Source organism: Ailuropoda melanoleuca, chromosome 14, assembly GCF_002007445.2.
Source record: "Ailuropoda melanoleuca isolate Jingjing chromosome 14, ASM200744v2, whole genome shotgun sequence".
Taxonomy (NCBI): Eukaryota; Metazoa; Chordata; class Mammalia; order Carnivora; family Ursidae; genus Ailuropoda; species Ailuropoda melanoleuca.
This window is the reverse complement of record NC_048231.1, coordinates 41,231,980-41,253,021: the sequence shown is the minus strand read 5'-3', so window position 1 is coordinate 41,253,021 and position 21,042 is coordinate 41,231,980. Positions and strand designations below refer to the sequence as shown.

Sequence of the window (21,042 nt, the reverse complement as noted above, 5' to 3'; positions counted from 1 at the left end):
TTTTTTTTTTTTTTTTTTTTTTTTTTTTTTTTTTTTTTTTTTTTTTTTTTTTTTTTTTTTTTTATGTCTCGGTCAGTCCCCCGCGCCCACCACTAGGTTGCCCGCGCCCGCCCCCTCGTCACTAATTCCCACCCTGCCGGCAGACCCCCTCCCCTCCCAGTCTCGTCCCCGCCCTCGGCTGGGGGACCCGTCCCCGCTTGCCAGGCGGAACCTTAGGGCCCAGAGCTGCCCAGCGTGCTGGCCCTGAGCCCGCGGGTTAACGCTTAACCCAGCTGGGGGAGCATTCCGTCGCCCCTAACCTTTAGCCCCGCACGCCCAAATGAGGGTGGAGCTTGGGAGAGGGGAAGGGAGTCCCAGAGGCCCACCTTGTCCTACCGGATCCCTCCCTCCCGCGCCCCCAGCTCCTAGACACCTGGCGTTCTAGGCTGGGCTGGGGCTGGGGGTCCTGGGCGTCCACGGTGGCGTAGGCCGATGGGCGGGGTGGGGCTGGGGACCCTGGAGGTGCTCACCGTTCCTGGGGTAAAGGCTGCTTGCTGGTGTCGGGTGACGGGGAGCTGGGAGAGGGAAAGGGATTAACGCTGGGGCGGGGGCAGCGTGGGAAGACGCCTCGCGGAGGGATTGCTCTACCGGCATCCTACCTTTCAGGTATGGTGAAGGTCTTGAGCAGAGGCTCGGGGGTGGGCAGCGGCAGTGGAGGAAAGGCCTGGGAGCAGGGTTTGGGAGGGGGCTGTACTGGGCAGGCTGGGCTTCGTGGCCGGGACAGCGGGAGCTGCGATGGCCGCCGTACACCCGTGCCTGCTGCCGCCCCGACGAGGGCACTCGACAGTCCGTCCTGATAGTCCTCAGTCCCCGCGAAACCCACGTGCCAGGCCCTGACCTGGGGGTGAGCTCAAGAAGAGGGGGGCACACATCCTGGAGTATGGAAGGGAGCCTCAGGCACCTACCATGCAGGTGGAAACCCACCTGCGGGGGGGGGGGCCTAGGAGAGAGCGTGGAGTGCGCCAGGCAGCGGGAGGCCCACGGGGGCTGGCTCGCAAACAGGACCCCTGGTGGGAACACTGAGGCCAGGGAACCGGAGGTTGAAGTGGCGGGGGAGGAGCGGGCCAGGGGTGGGACCTGCAGCTGGGTGATCAAGAAGTTTGGACTTCATCCCAAGGACGACGTGGCGCGGCAGGAGGTTTTGATGCCAGCCGAGACCTGCCTTGGTGGGGGTATGGGGGTATTAGAGAGCTCTGGGTGTCCAAGGGGGGGGTGGGAATTGTCAGGTACCCAGCCAGAGGCCCTGGGCTGCAAAAGGTGGGGACTGAGGAGAGGGAAGAGGTTGGAATGGGTATTGCCGGTTGCCCCCAAGACCTGCCCTCCTCCCTCTACACCCGGCCCTGAGCTCCACTACATCTGTGGCCCCATCCCCCACCCCCACTGGCTTCCGGGTGAGTTTGGCCTCCAGCCCCGAGGTTGGGGAATTTCCCCAACTCCCTACTGGACGCAGACTTACCCTCTCCCTGAGGCCCCAGCCCCTTCCCAGTGGCCCTTTCCTACCTTCTCAGGGCTCTGGGACCAGCCCCCCCCCCCCCCCGCCCCAGAGCTGCACCTACCCCTTGTACACAGCTTGGCAAATGGCCCTTCATAAAAGTCCTTTTCTCTCTTTGTGTCAGTCTCCTGCCAGGATCCTGACTTCCTCCAAGCTTGGGGGGGGGGAGTATGGTTCCCAGTGGTCACCTGGGCAGCTGCTGTCCCTGGAAAACAGCTGACCAGATGTGCCAGGGTCAGCAGTTGAGAGTCTGACCCAGGGTTGGAGAGCTGTCTGGTAACATTCGGGGGTTCAGACAGATGTAGGGGGCAGCTTTAGGCACCCTCAGATATGGGGGAATACCTGCAACCACAGGGAGAATGTCCTGCAAACATGAGGTACACCCAGCCAGGAACCCAGAGAGGAGCGAGGGAAAGGGAAACAGGACAAGTGGGGCCACGGTCCCCCCAAACGGATCTATACATTGAATACAAGCCAATAAAAGTAGGTACAAGATGTTTTGTATAACCGCATCAGTTCTAGAGTCCGTGCAGAGAAGAAACAGGCCGAAGGGCTCAGTCGGCTGAGGATCTGACTCTTGGTTTTGGCTCAGGTCCTGATCTCGAGGTGGTGGGTTGGAGCCCTGTGTTGGGCTCTGCGTTCAGCGCGGAGTCAGCTTGAGATTCTCTCTCTTTCTCACCCTCTGTCCCTCCCCCTGCTCTCTCTCTTTCTCTCTGTCTCAAATGAATAAATGAATCTTAAAGAAAAAAAGAAGAAATAGGCTGAAGGTGCTGGAATGGGCATGTCCGCAGGGATGGTGCACAGACAGCCACGAGCACATGGAAAGGTGCCCAACATCATCTGTCCTAGGGCGGCACAGAATATCCCGCAGCGAGACACCAGCTCAACCCATTAGGGTAGCTACTATCAAGAAAGGTAGGTAGATAGGTAAAGTAAGTACTGGCAAGGATGTGGAGAAAGTGGAACCCTGGGCACTGTTGGTGGGAATGTACAATGGTACAGCTGCCCTGGGAAACAGTCTGGACGTTCTTCAAAAACTTAAAAATAGAGTTATTATATGATCCAGTCATTCCACATCTGAGATTTCACCGGAAGAACTGAAGGCAGGGACACAAACAGACGTCTGCAACTCTATGCTCGCAGTAGCATTACTCTCAGTAGCCAAAAGGTGGCAGCACCCAGTGTCCATTGATGGATGAATGGATGAGCCAAAGGGGATCCATCCCTACCAGGAAATATTTTTCACCCGTAAAAGGGAAGGAAATCCTGGCTTCTCTACAGCATGGATGAACCTTGAGGACACTTGCCACTCACAAGGGCACAAATATTGTGTGGTTCCCCTTACATGAGGTCCCTAGAGCAGTCAGAGTCACAGAGACAGAAAGGATTGTGGGTGCTGGGGGTGGCGGGGAATGGGGTGGTGAGTGTTCAGCGGGACAGAGGTTCAGTTCGGGGAGATGAAAAAGGTCCAGGAAATGGGTGGTGGCTGTAGTTGTACAATGAAACGAATGTGCCTAGCGCCCCTGAGCTCTACCCTAAGAGATGGTCCGGACGCTAAACTGTATGTTATGTCTATCCACCACAGTGCAAGAGGGAAACAAGAAGCAGCAGAAGATCCTGTAAAAGTCTGAAACAGAAGGTTCTAGTTCTGCGGAGGGAGGGCCGAATCGGGTAGAGCCAACCAGAACATTTTGTTACGGGCAGTTCGCTGGACACACAGATTAGAGGTTTGCGCCATCATTTCCTATAAGATTATTTGGCGTTTAAAATCCACCGGAAAAGGGCGTTATTTAATTAAGCGTATTGGGACGACTGGCAGCCATCGGACTCCTAGCACCACAATAAAATCCTTATGGTTCAGAAACATAAGTGCAAAAAAACCCCACAACCACAAAAGCATTCCGAGAAGACACAGGAGACGTTAATAGTCTCAGGATGAGGAAGGCTTTTCTCAGCATGCTACAAATGCAGAAGTCATTAAAAATAAAGTTTATAAATCTAATTAAATTACAAATTGCAACATTTTGCATAGATATAACCTTTTAAGTCCAAGGATGTGTGACAAACTGGGGGAAACTTTGTAGTGCATAAGCTCAACGATGAGCCAGCTCCCTAACAAAGCACCCTTGTAAACTCGGGAGGTGAAGGCTGACGTCTCCTAGGAAGCCTGTCAGTCAAGCAGCCTGGATGCGTGCAAAAGGAAACAGGAATAGCTGTTGGTTGAAAGATGCTGAACTTCACCCATAATCAGAGAAATGCATGTGCACGCTCCCTGGAGTAGCCATCTTCCCCTACAGGGAGACTAGGGAAGTCTCAAAAAGGGTCAGGAGGGGAGGGGTGGAGAGACAGGCACCCCTAGTTACATGCCCGAATGGGAGTGTGCAGTTCGGGTGGGAACGGTGCCCGGCCAGCCCTGTAATCCGGCTGCTGCCCTGCCCTGCCCCCCATGGCTGAGCTAGAGACAGCCTGACCGTGTGTGCACACAGGGCAGCCCAGAGTGAAGCTGGACCCTGTCCCGCCTTGGGCAACGCAGCAGCAGCCCAGGGAGCACAGACCCATCTCTTTGATATTCGCAGTGAATCCACAGCCCCTCTCCCTGCTCTGTGCTGTCTGGTCCCGGTGTTGGTCTCTGCACAAGGGAACCGGGGGCAGGGAGACCTTGTTTCCACCGTCTACCCTTGGCTCTGCTTGACATTTCTGAAACCAGGAAGCTGTATTTAAAGATGACAAAATGCGCTGTATTTGTTAGGGAAGAGAGAGTCCAGAGAGGGGTGAGTGCCCCGCAGAACGTGCGCGCATCACGGGGGCATCCCGCAGGCTGGGTGGGCTTGGGGCCAAGGACACGGGCTTCAAAGTCAGGCAGGGGCCTGACCCGGCTCCTTCAGCTTTGGGGGGAGTGTGCAGACCCCTTCCTCCAGGGGTGGGAGTGGAGCCAGGGGAAGAGTCAGATGAAACCGGGGTGGCCTGTCCCCAGCCCCAGCACCCGCTGGCCCTCTGAAGCCATTAGGCTCCACAGCCACCAGGTGGGGTCAGGGCTGGGACCAGCCTCCTCCTGGGCTTCATAGCCCACTCTCGAGAATTCGGGCCAGGAGCCTCTGGTTGAGCCCACATGAGCGGAACCTCTGTCAGCCCAGCCGCCTTGTCTTCCGCGGGGGATTGGGGGGCCCCTGTGATACCGCAACTGTCCCCTTCCTTTTGGATTTTTGCAGTTAGCTGCTAGCATCAGGACACTGAAAGCTTCCAGCCTGACCACTGGGCACAGCGCTGCTCGCAGAAGGTGGCCTCAATGCTGGCACATGACAGGACACGGGGTGCCTGACACACGGGCAGAAGGACCACACAGGTTCCTCCCTTTGCAGCGGTCAGTCTGGGCCTTGCATGCCCCTGTCTCTGACCAGAAGCCAAAGGTCAGCTGCAGCCAGGCGCCGGGCCTTGCTAGAGATGAGGCCAGGAGACACCTGCTCGTTTGCACCCACTGTGCGGCGGCCCAGGTCTGCAGGGGCCTGTCTGGCCCAGGGTGGGGGACAGGAACCACGCTTGTCTGCAGGCCCTGGGCCCACTGGCCCCCAGCTAGGGAGCCCTCTGTGGGCTTGTCTGCTGCCTGAGAGGCTGGGGCAGGGGCCGTGCTCGGGGACTGGAGACGGTGACCCGGGCAGAGCCTTCCCCACTGGCCTCACTTCCCATCAGAGGCCTGGAGGCCCCCTGGCCACTCTCCCAGGCTTGCTGGCCTCCTGGAGACCCAGTCCTCTGGACTCAGCCTCGTGGCTGAAGGTATTATCCGCAGACAGCAGGAGGCCAGAGCCCACACAGCCCGAGCTGCATTGAGTCCATGATTAATTACTCGCCCCAGCTGAGACCCAGCAGCCCAAGGGGGGCACCACTCTGCTGTGGGAGGGGGGCCATCAGTCCTTCCAGGGGCTGGCGTGGGAGCAGCGGGGCACTGGGCTGGGGCAGAACCGGCAGGAGCCCCAGGAGGGGCTGAGGGTGGGGTGGGAGCAGCTGTGAGGCAGTGTCCCCCTAGGCTGTCCCTAAGCCTCCCCCCTTAAGGGCATAGTGTCTGCCCGCACCCCTCCCAGAAGTGACCCCTGCACAGGGGATCCCTGAGTGGGGAAGACAGCATCCATGTCCCACTGCCCCCCACATCATGCCCCCCTGCCCCTCCCCCACATCCATACCCTCATTGCCACCTCCCCCANCATCGTGCAGTCGGGAAGCCGTGTTGCTCTCTCTTGCACCTCAGGCTGGAACACAGAGCCCATCTTTGCTGAGAGCCCAGGCCCAATACACCTGGACACTTGTCCACAGCCCTGTAGCTCCCCTGGTGGACAAGACAGGTGACCATCTCCCGCCCCGGGGGGGCTTCTCTCAGGGCGGCCCTCAGAGAGCAAGGGCCGCTTCTGCTCACCTTCCACAGCCCGCTCACGGCCTCAGCCCTCTCATGCAGGTGCAGGGGCTGCTGGGGTACCCTACGTCCCCTCCATGGTCAGGAGACCGAATCTGATCTTTTACTGAAGAGCGGCAGAAACGTCTTCCCTAAGCAAAGGCTTGTTAAGATACTGAAATGTCGCATTTTATTAAGCAAAATGCCTTCTTTATTCTGATTCACATAATGGAATTTTTGCTTCATGTTTCCGATTCATATTTTATTTTTATATATTTATACTTATTTAACACTCTACATTTATTTCTTTTCTGTATTTTGACTCATGAACACGGGCTGTTCGTACAGTTTTAAAAATTTTAAGGAAAGCCGACATATTTTTAAAATGTGTTACAACAGCATTTGTAGAGACCGTTGTGCATAAGTACCTGTGAGCCACCCCACACCAGCTCCTGGAGCCTCGCACCTCCCCTGACCCTGTCCCCGCCGCACCTGCCCGCTGCGCCTGCTCCCTGCCCCTAGCCAGGCACCCTGCTTTACAATATCCGCACTTATCATAGCACCCTCATTCAGTGTTTGTTGCATACCAAGTGCATTTGCCACGCAGACCGTCCTCCTGGTTCCATGGCTCAAACGGGAGTATTTGAACAAAATGTAGCAAGGTTTGGTGGCCTCACAATGGACCCAAATCAAATGAGGCAGAAATCCAAGTTCTTCCAAGTAAAGATAAGTGATTGCAGCCTCCCAGAGGCAGGCAGAACCAAAGGACCCACTCCCAAGTATCAGAACAAGATGTACGTGTGCTTGCTGGTCTCCTTTGTAATAGATGAACTGGTGTTTTCAGACTTCTGGAATTGGGCTAGTGCTGAGCCGAGTGTGCGATTCCCACCCAGAAACCCCACGCCAGGGGAATCAGACCGTTTTGATTAAGGTTTTTGCTCTCAGGTCAAATTTTACAAGGAGGAAAAGAAAAGAAAAATACTCTATCTTGACACGTTTTCTTTCTTAATATGTTTCTTACCAAAATAAATGCAACCTTAAAAAAAAATAAATGCAACCTTATTTCTCTCATTATTCTGTTATAAAATTAAAACACACAGTATGTATATAATTTTAATAATTTCTTACATCAAGTCATCTGGTAGATTAATTTTACCATCTACCCATCAAATCTATAGCAGTCTTTATAGTTTATTAGACCATTTAATTTTTAATCACAATTGTGAAACTCCATACGTCCAAAAGTAAAGTTTCAGAAGGAAGCAAAAACTTGTTTCCGGTTCTGATGAAATATCTGCACCAAAAACAACTCCAAAAGCTTGATTTAAAAGCACAAAGCAGGGGCGCCTGGGGGGCTTGGTCGGTTGGGCTTCCTACTCCTTGTCTCGTGATCTCAGGGTCATGGGGTCCAGTCCTTAGTTGGACTCCACGCTCAGTGCACAGTCTGCTTGGGTTTCCCTCTCCCACTCCCTCTGCCCTACCCCACCTCACTCTCTGTCTCTCAAATAAATAAAATTATTTTTATTTTTTTAAAGATTTTAATTTATTTGAGAGAGAGAGAGAGTGCACTCACATGAGCAGGGAGATGGGCAGAGGGAGAAACAGAAGCTGACTTGCCGCTGAGCAGGGAGCCCAATGTGGGGCTTGATCACAGGACCCCAGGATCATGACCTGAGCAGAGGACAGATGCTTCACTGAGCCACCCAGGCACCCCAATAAAATCTTTCTTAAAAAATAGAAAAAAATAAAAGAAACAGATTCATAGGTGGTCCAGATATTGGTGCTATCAGACGTGGATTTTTAAATAATTATGACTCAAACATTCAAGAAGTAAATGACAGGATGGAGAATTCAACCGGAGGCCTGGAAGCTAGGAAAACAATAGTGAGATGGAAATTCTAGAATTAAAAATAAAGTAACTGAAATTAAGAGCTTGATGGATATGTGCAGGAGCTGGTTAGCCCCGGATGACACGTGGAGGGGAGGCTCTCAGTTCCAAGCTGAAGGAGTCAGCACCCACAGCCCCGGTTCCGGGGAGGCAAGCCCCCGGCTCGGTCCCACAGCTACTCTGGTAAAGAGGTTCCCGGGGCCCGCTGGGGCTGCCTGCCCACCCCACCTCCCTCATCCGCCCTGTCACCACACACTGTGGTCCTCACCGCGGGGTCTGCTGCTGGGACACCCTACAGACCAGGAGTGTCCCCACAACAGGGAGTCCTCACTCTGGGTGGGGGAGGGTGCTGGCCACTGCCAGGCTGAAGGCAAGGTGGGGAGAGCAGGGTCTGGACAGGCCTGGCCTGTGGGAGGGAAGGCAGCTTCAGGAAGAGGGGGAGCCACTGGGGTGGGGAAGGAGAAGCCCTGCTTTCTCCAGAAGACCCACAGCCTCCCCTTATATGGGGTCAGAGCCCCCCACCTCCCCAGAGACCATTCCAGAAGACAGCGGCTGTTCCCTCGGGTCCTGGGACGCAGGGCAGGCAGATGGCGGGGAGCTTTCCCTCCTGCCCCCCTTCTTCCCGACCTGCGCTCTGGCTCCTGTCCCTGCCCAGCAGAACGTGGCCACCCCAAAACACAGACTAGCTCCCCTTGGCCCTTGGGGCCGTAGCGCAAACCTGAGCCTAGGAAGCTCCCCCAAGGCAGCCTCTCTCTCCAGCCTCATCCAAAGCTCTAGTGCACCCCTGCACTCCGGGCTTTTGTGCACACTGTTGGCTCCCAGCCTGCCCTTGTCCCGGCTCGAAGGCCTCATCCCCCAGGAGCACGTGCCGACCCCCCTCACTCTGCCCCTGCTGTTTGCCCCGGTAGCCCCTGGACGAGCCCTGCCGTCACCATCTGTCACACTTTGTCTACCAGCTGGTTAAACCCAGACTGAGGGCGCGGCTGGCGAGGAGGGGCTGACGTCGGTGGGCCGCAGAGGGACGCTGCGTGCACGGTGGCTGGGTCGTTGCCTTCACCGTCCTCTGAGGACCCGGGCACTGGAGCAGGTCCCCTCCACACATACTGCTCTGAGGCACTTTCCCAACTTGGAGCAACAGAGCCCTTTCCACTGGACAAACCCACTGCCAGAACTCCATCCCTGCGGGGGAAGGAGTCTGAGCACAAAGAGGCATCCCTTGAGGACAGCCCTCCACCAGAGCAAGAGGCACGGGACGTCCAGCGCGGCCCAGCTGTCTCAGAGGAGGGGGCCAGTGGACGCTCCTGACCCACCCAGCAGCTTGGGATTTGAAGCAAGTCACATGGCTTCTCCGTGACTCAGTTTCCTTACCCTGCCATCAGAAAGACTGGATGTGGCGTGGGGCCTGTGGGACGCTGTACCAGGCACCGGCCCAGAAAGAGGGAGGGAAGGGGCGGGGGGGCAGAAACAGCCCTCGCCTGGCAGGGTTGGCAACTGTAGGGGCAAAGAGCGGCAGGGGCGAAGAGGAGCTCTGGGAGACCCAATCTGGAGGCAGGGGGAGGGGCGAGGTGCAAACAACTGGCCCCAGGAAGTGGGGACAGAAGAGATTTTTGTTTTTTTTAAAGATTTTATTTATTATTTATTTGAATGAGTGACAGAGAGGGAGAGAGCATGAGCAGGGGGAGGGGCAGAGGGAGAAGCAGACCCCCCGCTGAGCAGGGAGCCCCATGCGGGACTTGACCCCAGAATCCTGAGATCACGACCTGAGCCAAAGGCAGACGCCCAACCAACTGAACCCCCCAGGCGCCCCCGGACAAGATGTTTAAATGTGTGCTTTCTTTGCCTATGAGAGAGGGGCCACACCCCCACCTTCTCGGAGGGCCCCCGAGGGACAACAGTTTACCTCCTTGTCTTCTGAGTTCCCGAAGCCACAGTGGAGACCCTGGTCCCAAAGCCAACGTGCTCGTCCTTTTCAGCCCTGGACTGGCTCAGAGCTCCTCCTTGGAGTTGAGAGGGAGACTTGGGGTGTAGACAGCTATGAAGGCTCCCCCAGGGGGTCACCAAGGGGAGGCACTGCAGCACCCCCACAGTGTCAGAGAGTCCGGGAACCTGCCTGGAAAGCTTTGTCCTAAGCCTGTGGGCCCGTCTGGTCCTGCAGAACTCCTCGCAGCCCGACCTTCTGTGAGCCCCTGACTCTCCCACCATGGGGCCATGCTCAGCTCTGCCTGGTGCACCGGGGCAGAGAACAGGGACAGGGTTCCTGGAACGTGCCTGCCATGCTGGCATCCTGTGCCCCTCCCCCAGTCCTGGGCAACTTGGAAGAGCCAAAGAGCACAGACTGCAGAAAGCAAGACGGGGGTCAGGCCAGCAAGCAGGCTCCAGACGCTGGGGCCGGGGATGTCAGGGAGGTGTGGGGACAGGAGGGGGACGGAGGTGGCTAAGGCGGGGACAGTAGGAGGGCAGGATTTCATTGGCCTCACTGGTTTCTCAGGATGGGGGAGCCTGCAGTCAGGGTCAGTCCGTAGAGAGGTGCAGATGCAGAGTGGGAGGGTGCAGGGAGGCAGGGCCTGGGCTCAGGAGCCCCAGGCAGGAGGGAGGGATATGTCTAAGACTGAGCACCACTGTATGCCCCTGCAAAGCCCCGGCCTTGCCTTATCCCCGTGGGTGGCATGCCACACCTGCACTTACAGGTGAGCTGGGCTGGGGAAGTTTCCACGACCCTGATGGTGACCCGGCTCCCAACAGCTGGGCCGGCCTGGCTCCTCGTGGCCCTGGAACAGTGGGCTCTAGTTTTCTCCTTCTCAGCCCCCAGGCCCACAAGGAGGGGGCTCACACTCACACCCTGGGCTGTCCCACATAGGACCCCTGGCTCCAGGTGAGCAAGGACCTCTCCTGATGGGTGGGCAGGAGCCGCTGGCTTGTCCTGCAGGGACCAGACCAGGTGGCGAGCAAAGGAGGCTGGCCAATGCAGGAGGGGCAGTACTGACCCTATTCTGCCCAAAGGGAAAGGTGGACCTCCCCCTCCCCCCGCCCAGCTGATAACAGATGGTACATAAAATGAGAAGACTGCCGTCCCACTTATGAATATAGATGGAAGTAGGGCAATCAGCATCAACATTGGGAAAGAAGAATTACAAAGCCACCTCTTTCTGAGGGTGATATCCTTGACCTGGAGAATCTGAGACACTCTAGTAAAAACTACCGGAATTAATAGAATAATCTGGTGAATTTGGCAAGAAAAGAAGCATATGGAATGATCAGTCTTCTATTTTTTTCTATTCCAATAACGAGTGTTTAAATGAGAAAATCCCTCCCATTTGTTACAGCGACACAGAAATATAAATACTTAAGGAGACCAGTAAGGACGGCCCAGGACCTAAACGAAGAAAGTTCTACAGTCTCACAGAACAGCACAGAGCGAGATCGGAGCAAAGGAAAGCAATGCCAGTTAGCCACAAAGAAAGTCTTTGCAGGGGCTGGAATGATCTTAAGACGCGTGCAAGAGAATAAATGCCCAGAACAGCTGAGAAAAGGGCAAAAGGGGATAAAGCAGACAGATGCAAAAGGGCCCTCCCAGATATCAGGTCAACTTTTAAAGCTACCATAATCCAGTCAATGTGGAACTCATTTAGGAAGAGACAAACCAACCCCTGGACCAGAGTGAAAGTCCGAGAAATCGTCCTTATCGTACAGGAGAATTTCGCCCAGGACAGCAGAGGAGGGAAGATTCTGTTTAGTAAGTGGTGCTGAGGCAGCGAGACCACCGTCTGTAGGAAGATTTCCGGTTGCATGTCAGCGCCTAAACCAGACTGATTCAATCACGAAGTGCAGAAATGAAAAGAATTGGGGGAAAAAACAGATCACATATATAATCCAGGGTTGAGAAAAGCATCTTAACCCAAGCCAGGTCTAAAACTATAAAGGAAAGGTAGATATAGTTCACTCCATAGAGATATTGAATTTTGGGGACGCCTGGGTGGCTCAGTCCATTAAGCATCTGCCTTCGGCTCAGGCCATGACTCCAGGGTCCTGGGATCGAGTCCCACATCGGACTCCCTGCTCAGCGGGGAGTCTGCTTCTCCCTCTGCCTGCCCCTCCCCCTGCTCATGCTCATTCTCTCTCAAATGAATAAACAAAATCTTTAAAAAAAAAAGAAATATTAAATTTTGTGTGGAAAAGGAAACCACAAACAAGCTCAATACAAACATGGTAAATGGGGGAGGGGCCCCAGCCGGCTCAGAGCTGGAGCGTGTGACTCTCGTTCTCGGGGTTGTGAGTTCAAGCCCCGCCCTGGGGGTAGAGATTGCATTAAAAAAATGGTAAATTTGGAAAAACATATATATTTATAAAGCAGACAACAGACAAATGATGAATATCTATAATATAGAAAAGGCTTTTGGTAAGTGACAAGAAACAAATTTTTTTTTAAGTTTTTATTTATTTAAGTCATATATGGATATCACTGCCCTGATTGAGAATTCCTGCCATGACAATAAAACCTCCAGTGCAGAAAACATGTTCACAGATGCCTAGTGTAGCCTCCTTTATCATGGCACAAGGGGAAAAACTCTGGTCAACAGACCGAATGCCAATATAGACAAACATTTCCTTTCGCTCATGAATGCACTCAACGATTACGTACTGAACTGTGTGCGCGACACTGTTTTAAGATCTGAGACGATGGAAGGAAACAAATCAAAGCTCTAGCCCTTACCAAAGTTTTATTCTAGTAGAAAAAGACAAAAAATGAACAAAAAATATATTTAAATGTTAGGCAGTAGTAAGTGTTAAGATAAAAAAAATAAATCGGGGGGCGCCTGGGGGGCACAGCGGTTGAGCGTCTGCCTTCGGCTCAGGGCGTGATCCCGGCGTTGTGGGATCGAGCCCCACGTCAGGCTCCTCAGCTATGAGCCTGCTTCTTCCTCTCCCACTCCCCCTGCTTGTGTCCCGTCTCTCGCTGGCTGTCTCTATCTCTGTCAAATAAATAAATAAAATCTTTAAAAATAATAATAATAATAATTCGGAAAAGAATACGAAATTAAGAAAGCAATTCCAACCTCAATAGCATCTCAACGAATTAAATATTTATGGGGCACCTGGCTGGCTCAGTCAGTCAGTCCGACTCAGCATTTCTGCTTAGGTCTTGACCTCAGGGTGGTGAGATCAGCCCCTGCTTCAGGCTCTGCGCTGAGAGGGAAGTCTGCTCAGGATTCTCTCTCCCTCTCCTCTTGCCCCTCCCCCTGCACACGGGCATGCACACACTCTCTCCCTAAAACAAACAAACAAACAGAATTAAATATTTAGGAATAAATCTACGCAAGTTGGTGAAAGCCAACAATGGCTGAAAGGAATTTCAGAGAACCTACATGAACAGAAAGACATCTGTGCTCACGGATCAGAAGACTCAATGCTGTAAGGGGTCAGTACTACCCAAAGCAATCGACACATTGAACACGATCTCCATGAAAATTCTAAAAGCCTTTCCCACAGAAATAGGCCAATCCTCAAATTCACGTGTAATTGCAAGGGGCCCTAAGCAGACTAAACGGTCCTGGAAAAGAATAAAGTTAGAGGACTCACACTGCCCGACTCTGAAACTTACTGCAAAGCTACAGTAATTAAAACAGTATTGTACCGGCATAAGGACGGACGCATGGACCAAGTGGAATGGCACAGACAGCCCAGAAGTAAACCTTTACACGTATGGTCAATCGGGTTTTGACAAAGGTGCCGAGATCACTCAATGGGGAAAGGATAGTCTTTTCAACAGATGGTGCTGGGAAAACTGGATGCTGACAAGCAAAAGAATGAAGTTGGCCCCTTACCTCGTGTCATAATCAAAAATCAACTCATGGGGCCCTGGCGGACTCAGGGCGTGACTCTGAATTGTGGGGTCATGAGTCCAAGCCCCATGTTGGGCACAGAGCGTATTATAAAAATAATTAAGTAACTAATTAACTAACTCAAAATGAATCAAAGATCTAAACTGAAAAACTAAAACTGTAGAATTCAGAACAAAATATAGAGTAAAGCCTCCTTGGATTTGGCGACGGTTTGAGTGTGACACCAAATGCACAAGAAACCAAAGAGAAACACAAGTTGGACTTCATCAAAATTAGAAAACTTTCTGAATCAAAGGACGAGTCAACCCACAGACTGGGACAAAATATTTCCAAATTATGATGACAAGGGACTAATATGCAGAGCACATGAAGAGCTCCTGCAACCCGACAGCTGCAACGAAACAAACAACTCATAAACAAGCGCCTGGGCGGCTCAGCTGGTTGTGCCTCTGACTTTAATCGCAACTCAGGTCTTGAGCTCAGGGTTACGAGTTCAAACCCCAAGCTGGGTTCCACACTGGGCATGGAGCCTACGGAAAAAAAAAAAAAAAAAAGCAAAAGATTGGAAAAAACATTTCTCCAAGAAGACATCAGATGGCCAATGAGCCCATGAAAAGATGCTTACCATCATTAGTCACTAGGGAGATGCAAGTCAAACCACAACGAGCCATCACTGTGCACCCACAAGGACGGCCATGATTTAAAAATGGAAAACCACAAATGCTGGTGAAGACGGGGAGAAACCGTCAAGCTGATCCTGAAATTCTCATGGAAATGCAAAGGACCCCAAATAACCAAAACAAACTCTAAAAAGAACAAAGTGAGGGAACTCTCACATCCAGATTTCAAAATGTATTCAAAGCTACAGTAATTCAGACGGTGTGGCACTGACGGGACGGTACAGATGGGATCGCCGGAGCAGAACTGAGAGTCCAGAAGTAAACCCAGGCATTGATGCTGAACTGATTTCCAGCAAGAGTGCCAAGCCAGTGCCGTGGGGGAAGAAGCCTTCAGTGGGTGCTCCTGGGGCAACTGGATTTCTATACCCAAAGGAATGAAGTTGAATCACTGCCTCACAACATGTACAAAATTACCCCAAAATGTATCTATGGGGTGACTGGGTGGTGCCATCCGTTGAGGGTGCAACTCTTGATTTACGTTCCAGTCATGATCTCAGGGTCCTGAGATCAACCCCCACATCGGGCTCTGTGCTGGGCGTGGAGCCTGCTTGGGACTCTCTCTCTCCCTCTCCCTTTGCCCCTCCCTCACCACTCTCTTTCTTAAAAAAAAAAAAAAATCAAAGACCTAAACGTAAGGGCTCGAGCCATAAAACTCTAAGAAGAAAACACAGACGCAAGTGTCAACATGATGCCAAGAGCATAAGCAACAACAACAGAAATAGGTAACTTTGCCTTCCATAAAATTAGCAATATTTATGCTTCGAGGGACAGTATTAAGAAATGAAAAGACAACCCATGAAATGGGAGACATTATCTGCAAATCCTCATATCTGATAAGCATCTGACAGCCAGAACACATGAAGAACTCTTACAACTGGATAATAGGCAAAAGACAAATAGCCTAATTAGAACATGGGCAAAGGACGTGAACAAAATACACAAATGGCCAACACGCACAGGGTAAGATGCTCAATGTAATTAGTCGTTAGGGAAATGCAAATTAAAATCACGAGGCGATACCATTTCGGTCCTACTGGAATGGCTCTCGTCCAAAGACACCCAGTAACAAGTGCTGGCAAGGATGCAGACACACTGGAGCCCTCGCACGTTACCGCTGGGAATGCAGGCATTCTGGAAAGTTTAACCAGGGAGCCACCATATGATCCAGAAATCCAGCTTCCGGATATATAACCGAGAGAATGAAAACCATATGTCCACACAAAACCTGTGCATGTGTGTTCACACAGTGCCAACACAGCAGCCCCAAACAGAAACAACCCAACCGCCCTGGACAGATGAACGGATAAACAACAGCGGTCTGTCCAGTGGGGAGGGGGAGGGCCTGCGCGTGGGACCAGGGTGATGAAATGTACTGAAGTTAGATCATGGTGATGGATGACGTTGGCTCAACTCTGTGAACACTAAAAACCAGTGAACTGTACCCTTTAAAGGGGTGAACTTCACAATATGTGAATTATATCTCAATTTTTAAAGTTTTAAAAAGAATGAAAAGTGGAATTACAGGCTTTGCATATAAACAATATCTTACATGGGGCGTCTGGGTGGCTCAGTCAACCTACTCTTGGTTTCAGTTCAGGTCAAGATCTCAGGGTCATGAGATCGAGCCCTGAGTCAGGCTCTGCACTCAGCAGGGAGTCTGCTTGAGATTCTCTCCCTCTCCCTCTGCCCCTCCCACTGCACTCGCGTGCTCTCTTTCTCTCTCTCTCACACACACACACACACACAAAATAAATAAGTCTTTAAGGAAAACAAACAAACAAACAAACAGGGCGCCTGGGTGACTCAGTCGTTAAGCATCTGCCTTTGGCTCAGGTCATGATCCCAGGGTCCTGGGATCAAGCCCCCACATCAGGCTCCCTGCTCAGCAGGAAGCCTGCTTCTCCCTCTCCCTCTGCCACTCCCCCTGGTCTCTCTGTCAAATAAGTAAATAAAATCTTTTAAAAAATAAAAAATAAATGTAACAAACCCAATATCTTACAGATATTTGGCAGTAAAGACCTGTGTCCTTCTTAGATATAAATTACACTACGATAAAAAGTAAACGAAAGATACAATCAGCGTGCTTTTATCCACCAAAACCCAGACAAAACCATCAGAGCGGTCTTAGTGCCATTCCCCCCAAACTGGAAACAAGACGCAGGTCCACGGACAGGAGAGCGGGCCGTCCCTCGTGGAAGGCTGCGGAGCAGTCCGGAACAACTGACTCCGTGCAACACGTACTGAATCTCAGGGGTATCTTATCAAGTGGAAAAAAGCTGGATGCCGAACAGGGCATGTTGCCCGAGCGCCTTCACGGGAGGCTCAGAACCGGGCGGAGCTGGTGAGACGCGGCTGTCCGGGGTCTGTACCGAGGGAATCGGAGCAAGGGTGTGCACCGGGGCTGGAGAACATGGGTGTTGGGGGGCTGTCTACGCATGTCCACGTTATCTAGCTGTCCACCTCAGATATGGGCTCCCTACTGCATGTAAGTCACGCCTCAAGGCAAACACGGGAGATAAAGAGTCAGCATGATTTTAACACTGCCATCCATGTAAGTTTAAAACATGCTCAGTCAGGTAAGCATCTGCCTTCAGCTCAGGTCATGATCCCAGGGTCCTGGGATGGAGTCCCATGGCCTGGGGGGGGGGGTCTCGGCCCAGCGGGAAGTCTGCTTCTTCCTCTCCCTCTGCCACTCCCCCTGCTTGCACGCTCTCTCTCTCTCTCTCCCTTTCACAAACGGATAAATAAAATCTTAAACACACACACACACAATAAGCTTAAACAATTGTTTAAACAAATATAAACACTCTATCCTGGGCGCAGCCAAGGCCAGGAGGGACCCCGGGCAGGTCAGGGTGAAGGGACAGAGGGGGAGTGTATCAGGATGTGTATCTGGCTCCCAGGGGGCTGCCCCCTGCTCTGCAGCCCCTGAGACTTTTGTGACCAGGTCTCTCTCCCCTTGCCTGCCCTCCCTCTCCAAACCAGCCACCTCCCCGACTCACAGAGGACCCAGGTCCCCAGATCTCTCCTGCCAGGGCACAGGGAGCGGCCAGGAAGCCCTGTTGTGACCTGTCCCTCTGCAACCAGGCACCTCGATGGGTCCCCCAGGGAGGATGCAGGCAGTTTTCCCCAGGAGGGATTCTGACGGCCCCTGAGGGCACCCCTAAACAGTGTCTTGGGCACGTGTATGCTGGGTTCCGGGGGAGAGTCCCCCTCTAGAGACCCTAGATGGAGTAGCTTTTGGGGGAGAGGCTGCAGTGACTGTTTGGGGGAAAATAGAGTAGGTGGACAGGAGGCAGAGGGGAGAGGGGCAGGGGGCAGATTGGGTACGGGCCCTGGAGGCTTCCTTGAGGACGCCCAGCAGTCCTGGGGGTACTGGAGCCCCTCCAGCTCCTGCCCTCCCTTCCCGCTCGCCCTCCTGGGGCTGCTGCCCCTTCAAGCTGCCCAGAGACCCCTGGCGGGGCCCCACCTAAACCAGGCCTGCCATCGCCACGCCCCCGCAGAGACCGAGGCTGCCTCTCCAGGCACCCCCTGCGCTCCCACTGGAACCCCCGTCCCACCCACACTCCCGGCCCCGGTGGGTGGCCACCCCCACGGCCTCCACACAGGTCTGTGCTGGCCCCTTTCAAATCCCAGGCCCCACCCAGGCCTCTCTGTTCCCCCAACACCGGTGCCAGAGCCGAGGTCACAGCCCTGGTACCCCCTCCCCACCGTCCCTGTCCCTCCGATCCCGGGCCTGGCCACCTGCCTCGCCGCCCCTCCCTCCACACCCGGTCGCCCAACCAAAGCCTTTACCGCTTGCTTGGGGGAGGGGGGAATCCAGGCCTCGTCCTCGCCCCGCACCAGGGCAGCCATCCCCCTTCTCCGTTCTGCACACAAAACCACTTTCCTAAGCACCGCCTAAAGCCCCCGCGCTTCCCCCTTTCTCCCGGGAAACCCCGCGACCAGCCCCGCCTCACACACCCCTGGTCCGCGCGCAGGGAGAGGCCCCCCAGACCCCCGCTGCCCGCAGGGCGGGAGCCCAGACTGCACCTGCGCCAGCCGCAGAGGGCGGCGCTCTCCCTCAGTTCCATGATCTCAATGCGGAGGGGGTTTGCGCGGAGAAGCCCCCCGCCCCGCGCATCCCGGAGAGACGCGGGTCCCGCGCAGGGTGCTTTGCGGCTCGGGGCCGCCAGGTGGCGCGCTGGTCTCAGGGACGAGGCCCGGAGGCCTCCTGAGAGGGTCCCCGGGATGCTGAGCGCCCTCCACCCCTACCCCCACCCCAGATGTAGAGAGCCCCCAATGCTGAGTACCCTCGGGATCCTGAGTGGACTTCCCGGATGCTGAGAACCCCTCCCCCCATGCAGAGAGCCCTGGATGCTGAGACCATCCCGGGATGGCGAGCACCCCCAAACTCCAGGAGCAAGGGGAGCTCCCTTCGCAGACATCTGGTTCCACGCTGCCGCAGAGCAACAGCATAGCGCTCGCCACTGAGAGACCTGAGGATGACTCGGGACCCAGCGCTCCACCCCCTTCCTGTCCCCATCTGCGCAGCTTTCCAAATGGACCAAGCCTTTCCCCCAGGAGCCCTCATTTGGGAACTTGAAGTGCCCGATTTCACCCCGCAGGACCTGGTTGAGCGAGCTGTGGCCCACCCTCCCGGGGACAGTGCCCACCCCAGACTGAGCATAAGAGCAAAGGTTCTCTTCGGCTTCAGGGGCCATGGGGGGTGAAGACCACTCATCTCACTGTGAACACGGGGCCTCCTGGGGCCAAGGTCTCCTCCCCCCCCCCCCCCCGGGGGGGGGGGNCCCCCCCCGGGGGTGAGGGCAGCTGCCAGGGTTGGTAGCTCTGCTGCTTCCTGGAAAGCACGGGGAGAGTCTGGGCCAGCTGACTGTCTGTCTAAGGATGTGGGAAGCCTCCTCACTACAGCAACCCCACCGCCTGGTATCTGGTCACACGCCCACCCACCCCCCTTTCCACTCACCCCAACACTGCGGTTTGTGGACTGGGCGGGGGTTCTGGGCTGCTGTCAAGCTTCCTGGAATGCTGGAACAAAAGACCACACACGGGGAGGGGGGGGACTTAAAACCACGAGAAGTTTATTCTCTCACATTCTGGAGGCCAGATCCAGAATCAAGGTGTGGCAGGGCTGCCCTCCTAGCTTCCGGTGTGGCCCAGTCTGGGCCCTCCTGGGCTCACAGCTGCACCCCTTCGGTCTCTGCCCCACTGTCACACGGCCTCTCCCCTCGTGTGTGTGAGTCCAAATGTCCCTCTTCTTATAAAGACACCAGTCATGGTGGATTAAGGTCCACCCTAACAACATCTTCTTGATTATATCTGTAAAGACCCTATTTCCAAAAAAGGTCAGTCACAGGTCCTGGGGATTAGGACTTCCAACATAACGGTTGAAGGGACACAACCCAACCCATACGGTTGCAGACAACAGAATCCACTGGTTGAGTACATGTGGGCTTATAAAGAGCTGTAAGATGGCTCGAGGACTGGGCTAAGCTTCCAGGAACGGTGTCCAGATCCCCTACCAGAACTGGTCTGGTTGGGACGCCTGGGTGGCTCAGTCGTGAAGCGTCTGCCTCCGGCTCAGGTCATGATCCCAGAGGCCTGGGATTGAGCCCCGCATCAGGCTCCCTGCTCCGCTGGGAGCCTGCTTCTCCTTCTCATACTCCCCCTGCTTGTGTTCCCTCTCCCACTGTCCCTGTCAAATAAATAAAATCTTAAATAAAAAAAAAAAAAAAGAACAACTGGTCTGGGTGAGGGGTCTGCTGCCTCCACCACCTCCAGCCCCAGAAATGCACGGCCTTTGCCAAGACCGGATTCAACAAGCATTGTCCCAGCAGCCCACTGGTGTGGCCCCCCCTCACAGGCCACGTCAAATGTGGCAAGGGACGCAGGCCTGGGTGGTCCCCCTGAATTCTGAGTGGGAAGGTGGGATGCACCACGTGGGAACCATCAAAGACACTGGACAGCCCCAGGGACAGAGGTCACCCCAGCTGTTAACCTGCTCTCTTCTCTTTCACCATAAACACCGGCAAAGCCCAGTGCCCACTCTCCAGCTGTGCTGCAGCACTGCTGACCTTGAGACAGAGTTCTGGCCAGTGATGTGTAGCTGGAGACCAACTGGGGAGCATCTGGGCATTTTGTTTCCATGATACAAGAGACCTTTCCGGGGCGCCTGGGTGGCACAGCGGTTAAGCGTCTGCTTTCGGCTCAGGGCGTGATCCCGGCATTCTGGGACCGAGCCCCACATCAGGCTCCTCCGCTGTGAGCCTGCTTCTTCCTCTCCCTCTCCCCCTGCTTGTGTTCCCTCTCTCGCTGGCTGTCTCTATCTCTGTTGAATAAATAAATAAAATCTTAAAAAAAAAAAAAAAAAAAGAGACCTTTCCATCACTATCCTTTCCCACCTCTGTTCAGTCCGGAACATGGATGTAACATCTGGAGCTATGGCAACCCCCTGTGACCATGAGGGAAAGGCCCCTCTGGTTACAGAGATGCTGGCTGACACCCCTGGGCTGCTGAACTAACAGAAATCTTCCCGCTTCCCGGCTTCCTGTCAGGGGAGAGAAACAAGCCCCCGTAAGGTCATATGACCACACTTGTCAGTATTTCTACCATTCGAAGCGAAAAGGGCGTCAACTGATACAGCACCGATCCATTCACCCCACCATCCATCCAAGGCGGGGGTGGGGGTGGGGATGGGGGCCCCGTGGAGGCAGAGGCGGGGG

The 21,042-nt window shown here is 54.2% G+C and overlaps 2 long non-coding RNA genes across 3 annotated transcripts; one reads left to right on the top strand and one right to left on the bottom strand.

The window, feature by feature from the left end:
- The first annotated feature begins 114 nt into the window (after nucleotides 1-114).
- Nucleotides 115-3,533, top strand: LOC109491179. Its single transcript, XR_002144511.2, has 3 exons — nucleotides 115-645; nucleotides 2,275-2,446; nucleotides 3,117-3,533. It is a non-coding gene; the product is annotated as an uncharacterized LOC109491179 (long non-coding RNA).
- Nucleotides 3,534-12,711: 9,178 nt separating this feature from the next.
- Nucleotides 12,712-21,035, bottom strand: LOC117796043. Of its 2 annotated transcripts, XR_004620377.1 has the most exons (4): nucleotides 20,722-21,035; nucleotides 19,287-19,348; nucleotides 12,894-13,066; nucleotides 12,712-12,770 (listed from the first exon to the last, which is right to left on the bottom strand). It is a non-coding gene; the product is annotated as an uncharacterized LOC117796043 (long non-coding RNA). The 2 variants fall into 2 exon arrangements; XR_004620378.1 differs by lacking the exon at nucleotides 12,894-13,066.
- Nucleotides 21,036-21,042: the final 7 nt, after the last annotated feature.